The sequence below is a fragment of the Ambystoma mexicanum genome, chromosome 5p, assembly GCF_040938575.1.
Source record: "Ambystoma mexicanum isolate Mex_15411 chromosome 5p, UKY_AmexF1_1, whole genome shotgun sequence".
Lineage (NCBI taxonomy): Eukaryota > Metazoa > Chordata > Amphibia > Caudata > Ambystomatidae > Ambystoma > Ambystoma mexicanum.
Window position 1 is genome coordinate 726,016,323 of NC_090930.1, and position 22,088 is coordinate 726,038,410.

General features: G+C 43.4%; 1 protein-coding gene across 7 annotated transcripts in view; it reads left to right on the top strand.

The window, feature by feature from the left end:
• Nucleotides 1-22,088, top strand: part of SLC25A14 (solute carrier family 25 member 14) — a 534,240-nt gene that overhangs the window by 481,549 nt on the left and 30,603 nt on the right. The window lies entirely within an intron of this gene.

Below are 22,088 nucleotides of genomic sequence, written 5' to 3' on the forward strand. Positions count from 1 at the left end.
GTACTAGACCATCCTTGTTACACAAACAACTGCTAGGAGGCAGATTTCACAGCATTTATTAATTCTATTCATTTTCTTTGGTGAAATAGATGCCGCTCGCATATTGTAGATGCTAGACTGACCAGCTTACTACTTTTCCCGGAATCGCTATCACGTACTGAAACTTGGGTAAGAATAGCTAACGCCTATTCATTCCATTGCGAACCTTGCAGATGCTAATATCAATCAATACCCAACAGGTTACAACGCTTATTCATATATTTTTTCAGAGACCGGACAATAATTGTTAATGAGTCTCACGGACGCCATTCTATTGCTGACCACCAATTATCAGGTATACTACACATGCGGACTGCACGCCTCTCTTTTTGGTGCAAAGACCTTGTTTTTTGTCAATAGGTAACTTATTAGCTTCATATGTATTTTGCTAATATCATGTACCTCGTATGTAATAATCAGGAATTGTAAATACTTAATAACATTGGATTCTAACTTACATGTCCTTCTCTCCTCCCCTCCCCTTCTCTCTCCTTTTTTGTCTTTTATTTCTCTCCTCCCTGATATGTTATGTTTTATCTGGTCCATGTATTCTTTTCAATTATTATCATCTATTTGTTAGATTATTATATTTTTTCTACAAAACATAAGTAACCTATCATACCAATGTTAATACGCCCTGAGGACTGCCCAGAGAGGGCTGAAACACGTGTTGGTGTGTAGTTTTGTTTTTGGCGAATAAAGACTCTCACATTATTACCAGGACTTACTTCTCATGCAATTCAAAGCTCAGACTTCAAACCTTTCATTGGGGGAGCGCAGATTGGCAGGCTTGTGTCACTTGGTCTGTCCTCCTAAAATAAGCCTGGCTGCCCTGCCATTCTACTAAGTTCCTTTGGGTAATACAGATTTATACTAAGAGTTGGAGACCTGTATGCCAAGGGATAGTTTTCTAGAGTCTTAACTCAAGTGGACTTTGGGAAAACTCCCCTAACACTCCCTAACGGGCAGGCCTTGACATTCCTGTAACTTTTGCTTTGTTTATGGTGCTGTTCAGATGAAATGATGGGCCACACATGGAAGTGATATTTTTCGCACCTCTTGTCTGATGCAAGAGCCTCTAAAATAGGTTAAGGACCTCTTAAATCTTGAGATGTTTACACCCTTTGTCCCTTAGTTTTCCTTGCAGCCTCTATGTCCTCTGCACAAGTAATCCAAAAAGCACTGTGACATTAATTGATATTTTCTGTGGTACCAAGAGGCCCCCATTTCCAACAGCAGCTGAAGGCTGCATGGTGGGACTTAGTTCCACCTCATTTTCTTAGTTACAACATGCTTACTAGCACCATGCTACCTGCACCAGTTTAAGGGAATCCTGTTGAACCGAGCATGGCCTGCCTAACTGATGTGACGGCCTTCCAAGCATTTGCGAAAATAACTAGAAAATGAGGGGGAAAACCAAATGAGTAACAGAAACTACAGACATGTGTTTTGGCGTAACTTCCAAACATAATAAACCTTATATTATTGCAAATAAGCAGTGTGCTTGTTAGTTGGTACTGTATTTTCCAGATTTGTTTTAAAAAATAGTTTTTCTATTTCCCATCTATAGATTTTAATCTGATCAGCTCCCCAGTTTCAATTCAAACTCCTAATATGCAAAAGTAAACCTCTATCCCCCTGGAGCTCCTAACCAAAAAAACACTTTAGCTAACAAACAAGAAATCACCAACCAACCAAAAATTGGACACTGCTCTTTGAACTTATTGTATATTATCAAATGAGCTTCCAACAATCTCAGTTTCTCCCCTGTCGAGGGCTAACGTTCCGGCAACACTGTGCACACCCTTTCCAGCTTCATCTTCATCTCTCTAGGAAACTACATTTCCAGCATTAGCAAATAGTAACGCTCAAAGCCGAGCAGGACATGTCAGTTACTTGTCAATACTCTTTACATAGTTCAGTCTGGACTCCAGATCATCTAAAATGAATCATAGTCTGAGTTCAGGGGGAATGTTTTTCATTCTAAAGCCTTTTTGAACCCTAGCCTATAAAGACACTCTTACAAAATCTGGTGGGCGTGGTTTCCTCCACAAGCCAGCAATTGTGAGTTTTGCTGTCAGGAAAAGCTGGTTCAACAGAAATCGGCTTTGTTTGGATGCTAATCTCCGAGATGAGTCTCTTAAACACAGCATCATGTATCTGGGATCACTAGTGGCTGGGTAGCATAAAATATCTCTGGCTGAGCCCAGGATTTTTTTCAAAAGACAGTAACCTTTGGACAATCTCACCAGATGTGAAGGTCATCAACAACCTCTCCACCCCGCCAGCACAGATTAGATGACTACGTAGTAATATGATGCAGTTTTTCTGGAGATCTGTGCCAGTTATACATAGTCTTATAATTAACCTGTCAGTTGTAAACCAAGCTTGTGGATTTATGTATATCCCCAACTACTCACTCCCTGCCACAAGACCAGGCTTTCCCACTCTTTCTGATCAATTGCATTTCCATGTTTCCAAAAATAAGTATTCTGATTTTTAATAAGAATCCTACAAATCTGTGAAAAAAGACCTCTCCAGTGGGGGTCTGATAAAAGAAGCTGTAGGTTTATTATGTGGGTATAGAAGCTGCTGCCTCAGTTGAAGTATGCCAACCTATCACGTTCAGACACTTAGAAGACTTTTTCATAATCTTGAAAGGATATCACTTTGTCCCTCTTAAACGTGTCCCTCATAGATCTACACTCACCCTTTGTGCAGACTTCAAGTAACCCTTTACATAAAGCAGGAGAATATTGTGGGTAATGATGTATCGTTATTAGTGGTGGAAGGTGTTGACGCTATGGAGGCTCAAGTGGGAGCCCATCCCAAATCAGTAATAGTGTTGAAATGGGCGTCAGATTAGATGGCTTGTAGACAATTTTATATGCTGAGTCAAGAGATATCCCAGAATACCTTTTCATCCAATGACTGATCCATATACACTCAGTGTCAGTCCGATGCCTGTCGTGTCGGTTCTATCAAAACCATTAGTTGGCATGCTTCCCAGTATTTCTTGAAGTGCGGTAGCCAAACCCTCCCCTAGCTATTGGTTTTCTCAAAATATCTGCCTTTTCTCTAGTGGGTTTCCTTTCCCAGACAAAGTCGAGGACCATCCTGTTCAGCTTACCAAAGAAATCAGAAGAGAAGGGTTGCAGAAGTGACTGCAGAAGATACCGTATGCTAGCTGATGGTTGAAATTCTACCTAACTGTTAAATGCGTAAAGGGGCCCATCCTTGAAGATGAGACAAAGGGTCTTATATTTTATTCAACCATAGAGACAAGTGATCGCTTTAGCTTTATGCCAAAATGCATTATGGCTTTCTGTGCCCACCGTAAAGGCATGGTATCTCGAAGTATCTTTGTAGTCTTGTTGCCTAAACCCAGGGATACCATTTCTGATTCATGTTGATTTTAACGCCTGCAACTTTGCACTAGTCTTGTAGTTGCGACATCATGTTCGAAATGGCCAGAATCCGCTTTAATCCGCACTGCCAGTGGCTCCGGTTAGGGTGCGAAAACAATCGGCGACAGGAAGCATCCATGTCTTGTTCCTCCTTCTCATTTGCACTCTGGATGATTTCTGCCCATTTACATACATAGAGACTGCTGCAGCAGAAAAGAGGGAGTAGAGACAAAGAGAAAAAAGGAGGTGGGAGTGGAGACAGTACAATGGAAGGTCGATATGAAAACGAGACGAGAGATCGGAGGAAGCTGAAGTGCGTAGTGGAGCAGCAAGGAGGAGATGTGAGGACAATAAAAGTAGGTGATAGAGCCGAGGATAAAAGAGATGTCAGTGGGCGTAGAGGTGTTGAAGGAGGAAAGACAGTGGGCTGAAAGAAAGTCTCTAGAAACCCCGTCCTAAATTAAATTAGAGAATGTTGGAGATACCTAAGGGGAGCAGTCTAACATTGACAGCCCGCCCTAGAATCTGTCCATTGTCACTGGGAGGTAAACCTAAAACCATTTGCATTTTCTTTTTTTTTCAATATATTTCTTTATTGTGCATATAGTTTTAAAACTTGTTAAAACCTTACACAAGTACATCCCAAATTTCATAAAATACAGCACATCAATTCAATACATAGAACAGACAATAAATATAAAAATAACACAATTTAGTCTAAAAACCATATGGAACAAACACATTATTTAGTCTTTCTCAATCTTTAAAAATGTATTCCAATAGATGGAAATAAATATAGAGATAGCGGCACTATTAGAACAGGTGAACTAAATCAATTTTGTAAACATTTCATTCCCAGGCCTATTCTGGTTCTATTATTCTTCCAATGTAATCCGACTTAGAAATTGAAACACAGGTTTGCTCAAATAATATGCCAGTTATGACCAGCACAATTTCCATAATACCCTCCACGTATGGTTTCCGTAGATACTCATGATTTTTTTTTTAAAACGCTTAGTTGGTGCAACTTTAAGGCTTCGCAATGTAAAAATAGATGTTTGTAAGTCTCTCTACTTTCGGCACAAAATCTACATACATCAAACTGATTTGCTAGCCTTTTCCATTTAGTGCTGTTTTCCCTTGCTGGTCGAAAATCAAGCCTAAATCTAAATAAGTTGCATCCTACTTTCCATGATGGATATTTACAAAGATATTGGTAAACGACCCCTAACTTTTTATAGGTCAGGCTATTTTAAAAATGTTCATAACAACCCACCATGTTACACATGCAGCACCAGTCAGTTTGCCATATTTTTGGTTTATAGCTTCTAATAGGGGTATTCCATAAGTCTCCAGCAATCCCCAACTCTCTCAATTTATTCACTGTACTAGTTTAAAAACAATTTGTTGATAATGCGTCATTCTCTCTGAACTCTGCAAATATCGTATTGGGAGAACGGGTTTTAAATGTATTACATTGCAGTATTCTTCTTTTCCGTATCATGTAGGCCTCTAAAGTCCTAGCTCAAACTAATAACACTAATCTGAGTACATTTAGGGAGCCTAAGGACCTTTTTCCAGAGGAAACCTTCCAGATGGAGAACATGTTCCTGAAATAGACAAAAATGAATTTCTGCCCCATAGATCAGCATGGGGATTATTTTAGATTTATAGAATTTTAAAAGAGGAATAATGGAGAATTTGCCAAACTTAAAATTAGAATTTCTCATTTGGGCCGCTGCCAGTAATGCCTTTGTATAAAAACTCTCCATTATTCATCTCTTACTTGGGGTACTCAGTGTGTCATAACCCAGATACCTCATGCTGTTCTTCTGTGACTTCATCTTCCCCTAACCATAATGATTTTCTTTTTGTGCGCTTACCTGCTGTTAGGGTGATTAAATGGTTTTCCGTTTGTTTATAATTGGGTCATTTTCTTTACAGTATGCTTCAAGACTGTTCAGCTTTCTCTGAATACCCACCTTTTTACAGTCTAGGAGCAAAATATCATCTGCGTGCATAACCCAATGTATTTTAGTGACCAACGCCTTCAGGGCAAGAAAAGAGGAGGAATTAAGGTGCTCCCTCAAGTCTGCCATTACGCATTAAACAAAAATGTTGTCAATATGCAACTTTGGCGTAAACCATTATTTGTCTCAATCTTTGAGGACAATGCCCCTTCTCAATTCAGCCTAATTCTAAGGGTTGAATGGTCATGCAAATGGATAAGAGGTGGCAACGTTCCAGGAGGTACCCCCCCAATCTGAGAACTTCTTCCACAATTTGTTTCGATTTACCCCTATCAAAAGCTAAAGATAAATCAACAAACTATGTAGACCGCCTTCAAACTCCCTTCCCGGACCAGATGTTGTACATGATTTCTAAGCCAACCTGCTACAATGGTGCCCACATTAGATCGAAAGCCCAGTTGGTTGGGTTTAAGAATGTTATTTCCGTTTGTCCTCTCTTCAAGATAGGAGAGGAGTACCATTCCAAAAATCTTTCAATCCTTATCAAGTAGCACGATTGGTCTATAGTTTTCTGCCTTTTCTCGTGCACCCTTCTTTAAGATGGGAACAATATAAGCCTCATTCCAAGAAGCTGGGATATGTTTTTGTTTGATAATACACAAAGTTTCTGCCCAAGTTTTTTGACCACACTTCTGGATGAGCTTTGATAAGTTTGTTACAAAGGCCATTTGGCCTGGGGGCTCTGGAATTGCTTCTTTCTCGAATTATTTTTTCAATTTGGTCTACTGTAGGGGACAATGACCAGTTTGCAAACCTCACCTTTTCCCAATTTATTAGAGGATCAACTGGATGATTATATAATTCTGAGAAGTGCATAATCCAATCATGTGCCGATATTGGGTTAGATTGTAATTCTTTTTGTGTTAGTTTTTTTGCTTAGTTTTCAATAACTTATATCTTCCTTCCCCATTATACAGGCTAACATTTTTTCACAATTTCTTTGCTAAACTAGTAACTTATTGATGTTTATTTTTCAAACTCTGTTTCAATCTTTGAGGTCACTCATTGCCTTGGGAGAATCAGTTCCATTTCAGATTCTTCTTCTGTCTACTCTCATATAGTTTCTTTTTATCTGTTGAATAATAGGATCCATATTCGGCCTACTCGAGATATGGTTCAATTTTCTTGGCCTCAAGTAGCTCTCTTTGAACGGAGGGGATAAAGGACAAAAAAAATCTGAATAATCATTAATTTCTCCCTGTTCATTGAGAAATTCAATTTCTTGTTTTTCATTAAAATCACAAATGTTTCTCTCAGCCCAAATGATCCTATTTTTTTTCCTGAAGAAACTACACCCGCACATTCTTTTCTCAATCAACCTGGATTGCTTTTGACTAAAAAAAGAAAAGACACCGATAGTTGTTCATGGTCGCTAGGGACTCCACTACTAATCTCAAAGCTATATTCCACGTTACATAAATCCTCTGAAGCAAATATAAAGTCTATCATTGAGGATTTAGACTTACTACCCAAGGTATTGCGATAGCTCTGGCCATGACTTTGTTTATTAGCCAGAACATCTAAATCCCAGCTCTCAAAAAAGGACCACCACCTCTGTACATTAGGCATGTTTGTGGCAATCTGGAGCTTGGAGAACCTTGACGGATCTAGGCAGTTTGCATTAAAATTTCTGTCTACTGACATGCCCACTGCCGGCCGTAGAGTCCTCCATTCAGTCAGTATGCCATCAATATGCTCAATCAATGTCATTTGGGGATTTTCCCCATAACTGCAGTATACATTTATTACTAGCATGGGGGCCTTCTCACCCTTCATTGTAAATAGTGCTGCCAATTCACCATATATTGGATCATCAAACATTTTTATTTCCGAAGAAATTTCAGATCTGGCCCTGATCAGGAGTCCTCCTTTAGGGTGCCCACCACTCGCTTAACTGCTCATTATTGGCCTACTAAGTAACCATCCATTATGACATTCTCCAACAAAAAAGTTTCTTGCAAAATTATCAAGTCACACTTAATCAAAAATGTACAGGATTCCCCCAAATTAAGGAGATAACAGAAGCCCTGAATGCTCCAGGAACAGATGCTAAAGACCCTTTGAGGTCTTTGACTCCCTACTCAGTCGGGTAACTTGCGGTTGAAGGAGCCATAGCCAATCATCATTATGTTCCTGTCCTCCCCTAACCTATCATAAGCATTTATTCTGGAGCGGCAACTAGCTCCCATCTCATTTAATCTGCCCAGACTATGACACAAACCAAAGGGGGCAATGAATCCCTTTGCATGTTGTATACATCAAAGCCCCTCTGTCTGATTCCATCAATAGAAGCACAAATATGCTCTCTTATTAATCGAGTGCTAAACGTGATCTGTGCTACATCCCATCTTGCCCAGTCACAAAACTGGATTCAAACAATGTCGTTAGATTCAATCTTTTTTATACAACGAAAGTCAAAACCTTAGACCTATTATGGTATTTTAAGTCTGGATCAAAGAAGATTGCTTCCATAATAAAGTTCTCTGCAAGTTCTTTCTGAGCCACTGTTGCTCCAGAATGGGGCCGATCACCGGTCTCAAAGTAACTTTTTTTCATCTGATTTTTATTGCATTCGATTTGAGGCTTCGGGTCCCAAAGGGTGCTTTGGTGCAATAGAAAATAGTTCCTTGGCCGGTCCAACCTCTGGGTTTGAGCCCGCTATCAAATCTGCCAGGCTCACCCCTTAAAAATACCTTTTCCGGCCAATCCCGGCCTGTTGGTTTTACATTTTCAGCATGTTCAGGAATTACTCTCTTTCAAGTGATATTATTAATGCAACCCTGGGGGACATGGTCCATGTTTTCATTAGTACCACCCTCTACTTCTTGGTTTGGTCGAGGGGGTGAATTCAATCAGTGATTGATCTAGACCCAAATCTATAGCTCCCATACACACACTCCTAGATTTCCTCCTGGCCCAAGGGAGTATCAAGGAACAGGGAAGTGATATTCCCTGCTTCCTCCAAGGGCAATTCTTCAGTTGTCCACTAGACCAGAAGATGGACAGTCATTTCCTTCGACATTATTTAATTTTGATTCTGACAAAGGCAAAACCTGAAGCCCAGGAAAGTTAGAATTTCCCTTATTGGATGGCAAAGATATTCATTGGTTTTGTATTTTTTCAATATTGACCGCTGTCTCAAACATTTTCCCATGAAAAAGTAGGTCTACACATTCCTTCTGAATATCAACCAACTTTGTAACAATGCCATGAACCTCACTTTTAAAAAAGAACTTCACCTCCTCCCTTTTGGGGAGCGATTCCACAATTGTTAAAATAGACTGTAGTTGTTCCGTATTTTTTCTAGCATCTTCTTTTAAAATATGAAATACTTTTACTAAAGATAACAGTACAAAATTCAGTGCAGTAATCGTGGAGACCCCATTTCAGGTCTCAGGGGTGGAGGGGTGATTCAAATAGTCCGTAGCGATCGTAAGTTGGGACAAGTCGTGGGCTCCACTCGCCGGAATTTCAAATGGGGTATCAAAATGTTCCGGCTCGTTAGTCAAAGAATCCCTATGACCACTTATTACTGCCACATGGGAATCTTCATTATATATCCCTTCACTAGGTAAATCCAAAGCAATCGGAATGCTCTGTATGGGCTCCTCTGATTCTGAATCGAAAGTAAACAAGTCGGCTTTATCTTCTGTGATTTTGAAATTACATGTGAAAAATTCCCCAATTTTACATTCAATGTCTGACACATTTAATGTAAAATCCATGTTTTGCAATTCCCCACATACATTTTCAAGGACTAGAGCAATTCCCATTGGTTCCTGAAAGGGAACCAAACTCACTTTATGGTGCAAGACAAAATAATGTTCTTTACAAAGTTCTTTCATTTTAGCTGGAGGCATAGAATTCGAGGAAGTTTCAGATGAACTAGCCCCTGCTCTTCCTTGGCTGCTGTAAGGAACTCATGGTGGCAACAGTAAAGACAGACACCAAGTGATCACGGTTGAAGGGTGTTTATTAAACTGTATAGGTAGGTTGGAAAAACACCTAATCTAAACCCAAGTCTAAGATGGGAGTAAGCTTTGACCATCAAACAATAATAAGGCAGTCCGAGTGGCGTCTTGTCAAAATAAAAGGGCCTATACTAAAAAATGTGTTGCCAATCCTTACGCCTAATACATAAAGAAGTGTGGTATTATGCTCTTAAGAAAGAAGGAAGTGTTAACAAATAATAAGTCGTGGCCCCTCTTCCCCTTGTTTTCAGCATAAGACAAGGTTGAATTCTGGAGCACAGCACACGCTTGAGCTTTCTCAGCCAACAGGTCCACTCTCAGCAATCAGGGCCTTCGGTGGTTAAGTCTCTTTTCTACAAAAAGTCTCTTTCCTCTGTGGACCTGATGGGTTTCAAAATAAACAAAGGTTCCTTTTTGTACGCTCATTGGGTGATGCCTTTGGGTGATGCCTCTTTACTCCTGAATTTCCCTCTTCCGGGCTCAGATCCACAAAAAGTTCTTAATGATATCAGGACCGTCTGTAGTTACGTTGTTTTGCTTCCCAGAGCCTAACAGGTTCAAAGTACCAAAACAAAAGTAAAGAAAAAAGTTATAGAGTTATCTCTGATTGTACTTGGGTAATAGCTCTTCGCCACTCTCTTCCCCTCTTGCGGGTTTAGATCCCTCTCCAATATCAGCTTCTCTCTTGTCGGGTTCACGCCGGCATGGCATGCATTCAAAGACTTTCCCTGTTGTACTTTTCTTTGTTGCATTCACAGGTCGGTGGGTGTTGGCTTCTCACCCTTGCATCGCCCTCTTCCGGGCTCAGACCCTACTCGACTATTTCCCTCCATCCGTCGGGTTCACTATGGCTTTCAATGCAATTTTCATCTGCGATAGTCACAAATCTTAATATCCTTTTAAACAGTTCACTGTTGACATCCCTCTGCCAGTTTCACTCCTGTCAACACACTGTATATCGGGACTTTAGCCATCTCCTCCTGTTTATAGGCATCCCTCCCTCGGGTTCACTTTTGTCAACTTTGTCAATCAATTCTCATGATTCGGGATTTGGTTCCCTTAGCTTCACAATCTTCTATCGGTCAAAGACTTTCGACTGTACAGAGGATTTTATTGTACCCCTGTATGACCACTTTGACACTCTTTGCGCCTCTCCCAAGGCCTTGTGGTAACAGTAATTTCAACAATCTGGTAATCGCTCTGAGTTTCTTGTGTGCACCCACGTGGTGCCGGACTCCTCTCTTGCTGGATTTCCCCCTTCTAGTATCAACAGTTCTTTGTATTCTTTCACAATTCAATTAGCTGTTTGCTACATTCATTCAACACAGTTTGGTTCCTTATCAGCTCTCCCCTCGACTCACCAGCTGTGGTGAACCGCTTGGCTTTTCTTCTCTCTGGATTCAAGGTTGCTACCACGGAGAAAAGCGTCACTCCCCGGCTTGGTTATCAGCGGAGGAGGGTCCCATGTACCGTTGACATCTGCTGCAACACATGCTGGCTATTGTTCACTGTCTTGCGATTCCTTCTGCTGAGGTTTCCCAGACGTTAGTCGGAAAGGGAAAGTTTGCTTCTTCTCTTGTTACCCTATCGGTTTGCACCGTCTTTCTCCTCTTCTTCAACTTCCGTGCTGAGTTAGCTCTCTGGACGTGCAGTCTGCCTTGCTCTTATTGTGTTCTGGTGCTCCTACATTTTATCCCTGTGGGGAAGGGAACGGGCAGTCGGGTGTGTGCGCTTTTTGGTAAATTGCCTGACTTTGCCTGACCCTTTGGTTGGGACATATCAGGAAAACAGCATTTGTTTGTTGTCTGTCACAATGTAAGGAAGTGTTTGGGTTGGAAAAGGAGGACGGTCGAGTTCCTGAGTATCCTACGGCGTAGGATGACGAAAAGGTGTTATACAGGATTATAGCCCTCGTACTAGGGGGTTGGGTACATTTGGAAGAGTGAGATTGGTAGGGGTTATGGAATGAACGAAAATTATCAGTTTTTTTCGTGACCTGAACAGGGGGGATTGTGGTATTGTGGGAATGGTAGTGTGTTGTCAATGCATTATACTGGGGTTTCGGGAAAGAATAATCAAAGGGACGTGAAGAAGAATGGCTGGGAGTATTGGAGTGAAACAGGGATTTTGGGGAATGTGGTTTCTACGTGCAACAGGGTGTCTTATGGTTTCTCCAGATGCGGATGGGATGGTGGATTCTCGAAAAGGAGGTTCTTTGGGTGGAAGGGAGGTAGAGTTGATACAGCCCATAAAAGCCTCGAGGACTTAAGTCTTCCTAGTCCCTTTCTATGGTATAGTACTGTGTCTCACCTGGGGCATTCCCCTGAGCATAAACCCAGGCTCCCCTCGCCAGGTGATCCTTCCTCGCTCATCCATGCCCAGGGTTGAGATCTGAGAGCGCTAGCCCTTCACTGGCTACCTGAATAAGGGATTCTCGAGGTCTGCTGCGGAGAATACCCTCAGGTTTCTCACACTATGCAAGTTCATTTTTCTGAAGACAAAGAAATAATCTGATCTCCACAGGAGCAGTCATCGGAGCTATGATTTGATGGGAGTGTAAGCCAATTTTCCAATTAAGACTCCAGAATGGGATCCCTGCACCCCCGCAGTCACGGAACACACTACAAGCACAATGCGCGCGCTCTGTGCTGCAAAGGGGTATTTGTGTCGTGTGCTGCCTTTGCCTCAGTTCAACAGCCAGAAAGGAAAGACTTCCAAAGTAATGCCGGCAAGCAGAAATCCCTCACAGTGCTCACTGAACGCACTACGAGCACACTACGCTGCAAAGGGGTATTTGAGTCTTGTGCTGACTCTGCCTCAGTTCAGCAGCCGGAAAGAAAGGACTTCCAAAGTAACGCCGGCAAGCTAAAAACTATTTAAAAAAGCAAAGTCATTCAGTCCAGAAGCACCTCAAGACCTTCCTCTTCGCCCATCTTCTCCTCTGCTGACCTGTTTTTCTCTATTGCCACTGGACACCCTCTGTCCTTCGGCCCCAGGTACCTGCTCACCCTGCGTACCTCCAGCACGGCCTCAGGGCCTCCCCTTGCACTGGGATTCTGTGTCTGTACCCATACAGACCCCCATTCTTCTTCTGCACTTATCAGATATACACTATCTGACTAATCTTGCACTTGCCACTTGCTGGCTGCACTACCACTTTTCACTGCCTTTATTAACTGCACTCATCATTTATTCTGTTCTCTCCTTTGTTCTGCACTTTCCACTTCTCCCCCTTCCACACACTGTGCCGCTTTTTCCCTTTTCCATGCTCTTGCGTGTTCTTAATGTCACTGGGCCTAGTAAGATCATTGTTTATTTTGTTCTCCCTTGTTCCCCTCCCTTTGCTTGGTCGCGCTCTGAAACACTTGTGTATGAGCGCAATATAAATAAAATGTCATATCATATATCATATCAGTCCTTGGTGCATTCCAGATCAGTCCAGTGCTTCTAGGAGGGCAGAGGGAGAAGATCCAAAGAGTACATTAAAAAAAAAAAGCGGGGCCCCATTATGCGATTGGGGTAGTGGTGAAAACAGTTGGTGATAACATTGCCCGTTTTCCCACTGTGCCTGATTATGGGATTTGGAAAACCACAGACATACATTGATTTAGCTTGTTAGTGAGCAGGGGTTTTACCTCCACCGAATATTGTGATAATGAGGATGGCAGTGTCCTGCTTACCATAATTACCATCATTATCCAATCAAGTTGTTAAGTTGGGTTCCTGGCCAAAGATGACACTGAGACTGGTGGAGGAAAAGGAAACATCTTTACTATGTGCCAGCTACAGGTACAGTGTACATCAGGTAAGTACATAGGGACAGAAACATCCACCGGCATCTTCTGTCAACCCATCTTCTCAACTTAAATCCACAGAACCATTCAGAACATAACATTCTCACTCAGAGCATTCCATGTTAGTCACTCACAGCATTGCATGCATACAGAGCAAGGTGCAGGGAAAGACAAGATACAACACATCTTCCCCCTTCAACAACACAGGACAACACCCACGAAGCACAAGACCTACATACATCACATTTCCAATGGTATTCACAGTTCACCAAATACATGAAAACAACTTCCACTGTTTAACTACAGCTTTGAAACTATTCATTGAAAACTCGACTTTTAATTAAATATCTTCCAGTAAGCAACACAAAGTCCAACCTTCAAAAGAAATGTTCTGGCATAGCTATATTCAGTGCACAGTAAAACCTAGGAAGTCCATCTCCTATCTAACATTTAAACCATAAAGTCAAATCTGAAAGAAAAAGGGTTAAAACACTGCCAGACAAATTCGATGAACTTAGCACAACTCCATAACACAGAGGCCAGAGCATGCAAACTGCACTCAATGAAAAACATATTTGTCACTACAGGCCTCACATCACACCTACTAACATAATGTGGCTAAAAAACAAATTTCGAAGCACTAAAATAGAAGATCAAGAACCAAGCCTTAAACCTCCCTCTGCACAACTGAGATTTTCCTGAAAAAATCAGGATCCACATCCTGGAGTACCAACAAATTACTGTTTTCCCGACTTCCCAGGACAGCACCACATGAGGAACAACAACTTGGAACAAAGGTTTCCTTCTCCTACATTAATGACTCCTGGTACTGTCCAACACAGCACTCGCATGTTACCCCCACAGTACCTTAGAGAGTCAGGTCGGACACCCACTCCGTCCCCTTTGCTGCTGTAAGGACTGATTGCCTCCTTCTGCGTGTCAGCAAAATTAGCCTGTTTAACTGGAATTGTGTTCCTCTTTTTATGGCACAGAGCCGTTTCCCCAATGCAACCCCACGCTCTGCGACCAAGCGTTTATACGTGCACGTCACCTGCTCCATGATAGCTGCTGCGACCCACGCAAACCCTCCTGGAACGAAGTTCTTAGAAAAAAGAACTTGGCAACGTGGCCAGGTTCCTCTCTCTGAACTCCGCTTGGTTCCAACGCCAACGTTCTAATGGCGCCAGAACTTCACTGAAAACTTCACAAAGAGCAGATCTCTTGGGACGCCTCACTGACACCCTCCCAGCACTGGCATCCAACCAGCTGAGAACCGCAGGATCGGCCAGCCAAAAGCAGCACTCTGAGCCGACCGCTGGCACTGCTCTTCCCCTGTTGCCGGTAAACCAACACAGAAACCGGCAAACTCCACACATCTGCACACAGGATCCTCCAGAGCCTCTGTGGGCACGGCAACGAGAGGCATTGCAACCCGACTTGCTCCTCCTCGATCAGGCAGTATTACTGACTATTGCCCAGACTGCAAGTCCCACAATGCAGTCGGATGCAATAGTGTTTTTCAAAAACAAATGCTGCCAAAGTTCCCTTTTGAAATGTAACTACTGCAGTACTCCACTGTCCCCTTAATACAGGGACACCTCCAGCAACGGCTGGCAGCTGTAGGAACACCTATACCCAGTGCCTGCACCTTGCAGCAATGCACCCACCAGCTTTTCTGGAGGGATGATTGGCTCCTAGCCCTGGCACACGCCTGGCAGCCCCTGACCACAAACTCAAAATGGTTAGACAAGCTCTCTGCAGCTATGCCACATCGTCTCTTACAGTAATGGCACTGTCTCTGCAATGTCCCTTGCAGAAATATCCTTCTATCAGCCCCTCGCAGTATCTCTGTCTCGGCGCCTCAGAGATCGGTAGGCTCTTGGCCCTGGCACTGTCTCAATACATCAATGGCTGGGCCTCAATGGCCCACACTGTAGCCTGCAGCGCTCCTACCAGAGAGGATCTTCTCATGGTCTGGGGGGCAGTGGATGTCCCTTTCATGGTGCTGTTCCCCCAGCACAGCCAGCATCCTTGTTGCCAATGTTAAGTTTGGTTCCTGGCCAAAGATGACACTGAGACTGGTATAGGAACAGGAAACCTCTTTACTGTGCTCCAGGTACAGGGTACATAAGGTAAGTGCATAGGGACAGCAACATCCACTGGCACCCTCTCCGTCAACACATCTTCTCAACCGACATCCCCAGAACCATTCAGAATATAACATTCTCACACAAAGCATTCCATGTCAGTCACTCACAGCATTCCATGCATACAGGCCAAGGTAAAGGGAATTTTTAAATGTATTTATTTTTCATTTTTATAGACCGCTACACGCCCGTAGGACTCGGAGCACACACAAAAGACAGACGGCTACAGTCAAGCAGGGTGAGGCACATGTCAGGAAGAAGATCTAATGTACAGAATAAAAGAGAAACATTTTAATAGCTTTCTTGAAAACAGTCGGATAAGGAGATGATTTGATAGGGGGGGTAAGGAGTTCCAGTCTAGCAGAGCCCTAACTTCGAAGCAAGTGCCCCCAAACTTCTCCAGACAATAGCGAGGTTGGATTAAGAGATGTGAATTGCGCGAGCACATTGTTCTCAAAGGCATTGCGTGAGAGATTCTTCTTTCCAGATAGAGCGGTGCAACTGAGTGAAGACTTTTAAAGGTCAGTGTTAGGCAAAGTTTGTATGCAGTACCCTTTGGGAACACTACAAACAACTCTGACTACAGGTATAGGAAACCCATTCTTTGGTATAAGCTTGTACTACACAGTTCTGGTAGCGTGTTCAGCAGCCAGGCTTCTCTCAAGAGGGGTCAATGTGAGCTGTAGGGGAGTTACACAGAGATTCACAGTGACAAGTATTCAAATAAACTCTTACACACAAGGTTTCTTGAATAAACAATTATTAATTTATCAGTCAGAATAAGCCGCCTTCAGAAGGGAACAATATAAAAGTAACACTCAAATACACTTCATGAAATACACACTCTTATTATCTCTAAACCAGTAGATACCCTTTTGGGATGGCCCACAGACACTACCTAAACCCTCAGGTGACTTCAATAGCTAGGGTGCTGGGGACATTAATATATCACTGTTGCATTTAGAATCATATAGTAAGAAGTCAAAGGAAAAGGTTATTTAGAACATACAAGAGACCACAAATATTCTTAAGCAGGCAAATACTTTCAGATCCCCTAATAAGAGTTATTTAGTGAAAGAGGCTAAGCCAAGGTCAATAGGCAAAGGTCTATTTGAGCTGCACTTCTTTGCAGGTAAGTAGAAAGTCTTTGCACAGTGTTTTAGAAGTCTTTGAAGAAAAGAAATATCAAATGTATGGGCCACAATCCGTTAGACTTATGAGTAGTAAAAGATGCAAGCAACTCTACAGTAAGAGATAAGTTCTCAGACTTTTTACAGTACCTTTGTATTGAAGAAAAAGTGCAGCAGATGACTTCTGTTCCTGTGCAGCTCTCACTGTTCCTGGGCCTCAGTCGTGGGGACAAGAGGGAGGACTTCTGGGGACTCCTACACTGCAATGGGACAGTCACTGCTCGCAACCGGTATTCTTCAAATCAGTGGCTGTTTAGTGTTTCAGCTTCTCGCATCTACCGCAAATAGCAACACTGCGGTTCCTGGCTGTCGATATGGACCTTTCTTGCTTCTGGGGTCCCACACTCTGTTGAGGGGGCTCAGGCTCGGTCAGTCCTGCTTCCTCGGAGTCCAGAGGATCTGCCTGGAGCTCTAAGCCAGCATAAAAGCAACGCACACAATCTGGTGTTCCTCTCCCTGGCTATACGGTTTCCAGCAGCAAGTCTGTGGAAATTCAACCAGCTGAGATGGATGTCCAGGTGGCTTACTTTGGAGTTGATTGGTCCCACCAACTCAAAGGGAGAAGTCGTCCTTGCAGAGGCTTCTCTGTCGATACGAATTTGGAGTTTCAGCACAGCAGCAGGGCTTCACCAGGAAAACCAACGGTCCAGGAGTTGCAGCAGGCATCCTCTTAAAGTTCTTCTTCGGTTTCTTCATCCAGTGGTCGACTCTGCCTTCCAAGCCAAAAGCCTCACCGTTTATTCAGTTTTCTCCCATTCATTCCAGCCTAGCTGTCAGTCACCCACCAGGGTGGCTGTCCTTGCCGGACAGTCAGCCGGCCAATCACCACAGAGTGCATTCGGGTGTCCTAGGAGACAAGGCACAGGGAGTTTCGGGCACCTCCCTCACTTCCTGCCTACCCCAGACATCCTGGAGCAAGAGGCGGGCTTCACTTGTGAATCCCACCAAAGGCAAAGCGAACAATGGGACCAAACCTGGTTTGGCGTGCAGAGTAAATCTCAAGGAGGACTTTTTCACAAAGAAATGGCGAAAAAAGAAGACGAGGGCCTTTTTGACAAAAATGGCACCCTTGGGTGCTTTACTCAAGCTGCGAACGCAGCCCGCGATATAGACACACCACAGTAGTTAAAACAAAACCGCTGCCACCAGCCATTCGGTGAGAAAAGGGCAACATAAAAATGTTACATGAGAAGCTAGACAAAGGGGATACTAGGTAACCCCTCCAGCAACCTATTGTGGAAGATAGTGTGTGCTGGGTCTAGAAAGTTACAAATGAAAGTAAAGTCAATTTCACTTTACTGCTCTGGGAAACAGTAGTTTATCCCAGAGAAGGTAGTTAAACCTTTGGAAATCTGAAATACTTCTTGTGCCACTGCACTGAAGGTGCTGTGTGACGTAATGTAAAATATGATGCCTACGGAGTTTGTCAGACTCCAAAACCAAAAGAAACTGTGTACAAAATCACATTAAAATACATTAGAGAGTGGGAAAAGGGGTCTCACTCTCGCCAGGTAAAATAAATCAAGTCCTCAAAATCCAGCAAAGTTGCTGGGGGTCTCTAGAGTGGAGGGAATTAGCACATTTCTGAGAATTCTCCTTAAAGGATAGTTCCGGGACTTTTTTTTTATTGTTCCTATGGTTCGGCCATGTGTTTTTAAGCATAAATCGGTAGATCGTAGAAAACTTTCCTATGGACCTTACCTGACTTTTCGTCCATTAACGCACTCGAAAACATCCGCCATTTTATGATAATCCTATCATTTCCCCCCATTGCCCTGGCTCACCTGCTTTTGCGGCACTAAATCAAATCCCCTGCCCCTGAGCCTGACATCAGCAGACGCGTACCGCCCATTTCCCGTTTCGTGTCAACAATCGCTGCGCCTCAGCTAATGAAGTGTCGCCATGGAAATGGCAGGACGCCTCTTTCCTCAATAAGTATAAACACACCGTTTCACAACACACAGCAGCAGATTTTCGAATCCATTCCTCTCTCTGTGTTTCTTTGAGTATTCTGTGACTCGTTTCTGTGCTCTGGTCAGCTACCTTCGCCGCTTCTAGGCCTTGTGAACACCTGTACCAACTCTGTAAATTATTTTACTTTCTTTACCACACAATGGCTACAATAATGCCGTATATGTACGAGCCCGAGTACACCGAGGAAGAACTACTGGAAAGGCAAGCACGCGAAAACGATGGGGATTCGGACGGCAGTTGGGAGGACCAGTCAACGGATGAAGGGCCTGGACCATGTCGCATGGACGGCGTCTCCACCTGGTGCACGTGCAATCGGTGCGAGCTAATGCCAACTGAGGAGGAGAACTGCTGCTGCCGTGAAAATTCCGGGTGCTTGGCCTACATTTCGGAAGGCGAGCCAAGTCCGCAATGCATCACCGAGCTGCCAGAGTTCAGGGAAGCCTGCCTCTCACGGACCGTGTTGAGGATGATGATGGTGCTTATGCACGAACTTTGCGGCACTGTTCGTCCGCGTAATCCGAGTAACGAGTAAGTATACTCTGGTTGTGATGTCAGTGATGCCACTACTATGTCATGGTCGTCTCCCACATATAAAATTACATCTACATATCATTCGAATGCATGTAAATTGGTTCCATATTGTGCATTTTCTAGATAGAATTTTTTTCAAAGCAGAATGACATTTTTTACCTGAATCGACAGTGATAAGAAAGTTTTGTCATTTTAATACAGTTTGCATCTTTCATTTTCACAGGTGGTACAGGCTGGTGGCCTATCGTTGCTTCACTTGGTGGCTTCACGGGAGGCTCGGACACCGCGTTCGGAGAGTAATACCTGCCTGTGCGGTACTTGCCATTAGACAACATTTCCCCAGCGACAGTGGACAATACTGCGGATTTTCCCTGGGTGTGCTGCAACCGGAACTTTACAATGTGTAATGTTTATTATTTATGTTCAATTGAAATTAAGATCTAAAATAAAACCCAACATATATTTTAACAATGGTTGTTTTGATTTTTTAAATGAATCTAGTGTGTCTCCATTGAATAGTCTTCCTGTGCCTTGTCTTGTCACACCACATCTCTCCGGCCAGCATCCTCCCTCACGCAGGCCGCCCAATAAATCATCCTTTTGGGCACCGGGTACAGAGATGACCCCCTCTGGCCCGTGCCGCCCCGTGTCTCCTGCCAAGCATCCCCCCTCACGCTGGACACCCCCCTGCAATCCACATAAGTGTGTCTCCATTCACGAGTCTTCCTGTGTCTTGTCTGCACGACCACCGCCCCAATACACCCCCCGCCCTATCAAAGGCAGTTCGCACCGGGGTACTTGCGCTGGCAAGTGGAGCTGTCAGGGAGCGATAAAGGCCAAGAGGTGCCAAAGACCATGAACACTTCAAAGTGGTCTATAGAGCATGGGTTGTTGTTCCCATGTCTACCTCCAGACCCCGTGTCTCCTGCCAAGCATCCCCCCTCACGCTGGACGCCCCCCTGCAATCCACATAAGTGTGTCTCCATTCACGAGTCTTCCTGTGTCTTGTCTGCACGACCACCGCCCCAATACACCCCCCGCCCTATCAAAGGCAGTTCGCACCGGGGTACTTGCGCTGGCAAGTGGAGCTGTCAGGGAGCGATAAAGGCCAAGAGGTGCCAAAGACCATGAACACTTCAAAGTGGTCTATAGAGCATGGGTTGTTGTTCCCATGTCTACCTCCAGACCCCGTGTCTCCTGCCAAGCATCCCCCCTCACGCTGGACGGCCCCCTGCAAACCGCATAATGCCACGACATATACACGTCATTCATTCACAAACGCACCCCAGTTTCGAATCCTTTATAACCCACTTCATATTTCTAATGAGCACTTCTTTGCGCTTTGCTAGTCAACCCGTGAAGGTGCTGGTTATCTGCTCTTCGTCTCTGTGAACTTCCGTGACCACTTCAAGGAAACTCCTCAGTTTGCAACCTGTGAACTGCTCCCTGTTCTACGACAAGAAACTACTCTGATCCCTGCATCTAACTGTTTGTTCGTCAAGGTAAGGCCATGTACCATAATCATTTTGCGTCCAATTTCTTTTCGTTCAAGACAGTACATGCAAGGAACTAGTCACATGTTCTGAGTTTACATTGGTATTCATAGAGAATTGTTGATCTTTACTTTTCAGAACTTTCCACAATGCCTGCCTGTTCGATTGGCGGTTGCCCTTCGAAGACCCATAATAATTCTGAAGGTACTATAATGCATGTTTTCCCTAAGACAATAGATCAGATAAGAGAATGGGTCCGATATTGCGGATATCCACCGTCTGAGCTTGAAAGTAGAGTCCTAGAAGTCTTTGCGGACAAGAGGGGTGATCGATACCGCATCTACAGCAGGCACTTTACCTCTGACATGTACTCCACATCATTGCTAATAAAGAAGAACACACCGCGAGCGAGGCGAAAATTGCTCTCAACCGCTATTCCCACTCTATTCGTCCACATCCCTCCACTGGTGAGTCAAGTTTACGTATTTATCTCTGGGCCTTGCGGTAGTGTGTAGCATTAGCTAACAATAATTTCCCCATTTATGTATCCACTCAATATGAAGGCGGAAGATTCTCCATCCGTGTCGTTATTGCAGTCATCAGCCACTTCAAGCGCCTATCGGGTAATCTTACTTGGCTATTCTGCCACTGACTTGTTTTAGGCATGTAAATCAATAGTTTTAATTTATCGTGTAATTATTTTACCTAATGGTACACCCTTGTACTCGTCCTCTAGTCTTTGTTTTCAGTTATAATTATTGTTATCCAAAATAATGCAAGTACTGTCTTTCAGGGAGATGCTGAGGAGTCCAACGTATTGACGACTACCGTTGATGTCACTCAGATGCTCGAGGTTTGTTTCAGGACAGTTCCATCGATGGAGATCATCAGATCTTGCATTCTTGTAGCGTGATTGTTACACACAATGTTTCTTTCGTTTTTAGCCATTGATATGTCCTTCTGTCGTCGCCCTCCTATGTGTCTTCTTTTTTCAATATTGTGTTCATTACTAATGAAAGTCCTATGTTTCAGGGAGTCGATGGAGCATTAGTCCAAGAAGAAGGGGGAGCATGCAGTTACGGGTCGGCGCAACAGCTTGCAGAAGTGTGCACCGCAGTTACATCGTCCCTTGATGTTCTTATGCATTTCGAGGTATGGATACTGACAGTTCGATCAAGCGAAATCATATGACGTGATTACATCCGCTATACTACCTTCTTTATTAACGCAAGTACTATGTTTCAGGGAGATGACGGAGCTTCTTCTACAAGAACATCACCCCTAGTAGTTGATGCAGATCTCTGGGTGGTGACACTTCCAACGATCGAGCAAATCGAATCATATTTACATATCCATTATTTATTTTAGACAACTGATCATTTGTGCAGGTCTATTTAGATGAGCCGTTCACGCCTGCACAAAGTTTCTGTTCTTTTTATCAAAATAGAAAACCATACTAATGCAATTACTGTGTTTCAGGGAGTCACTGAAGCATCATCTTCAATAATATCA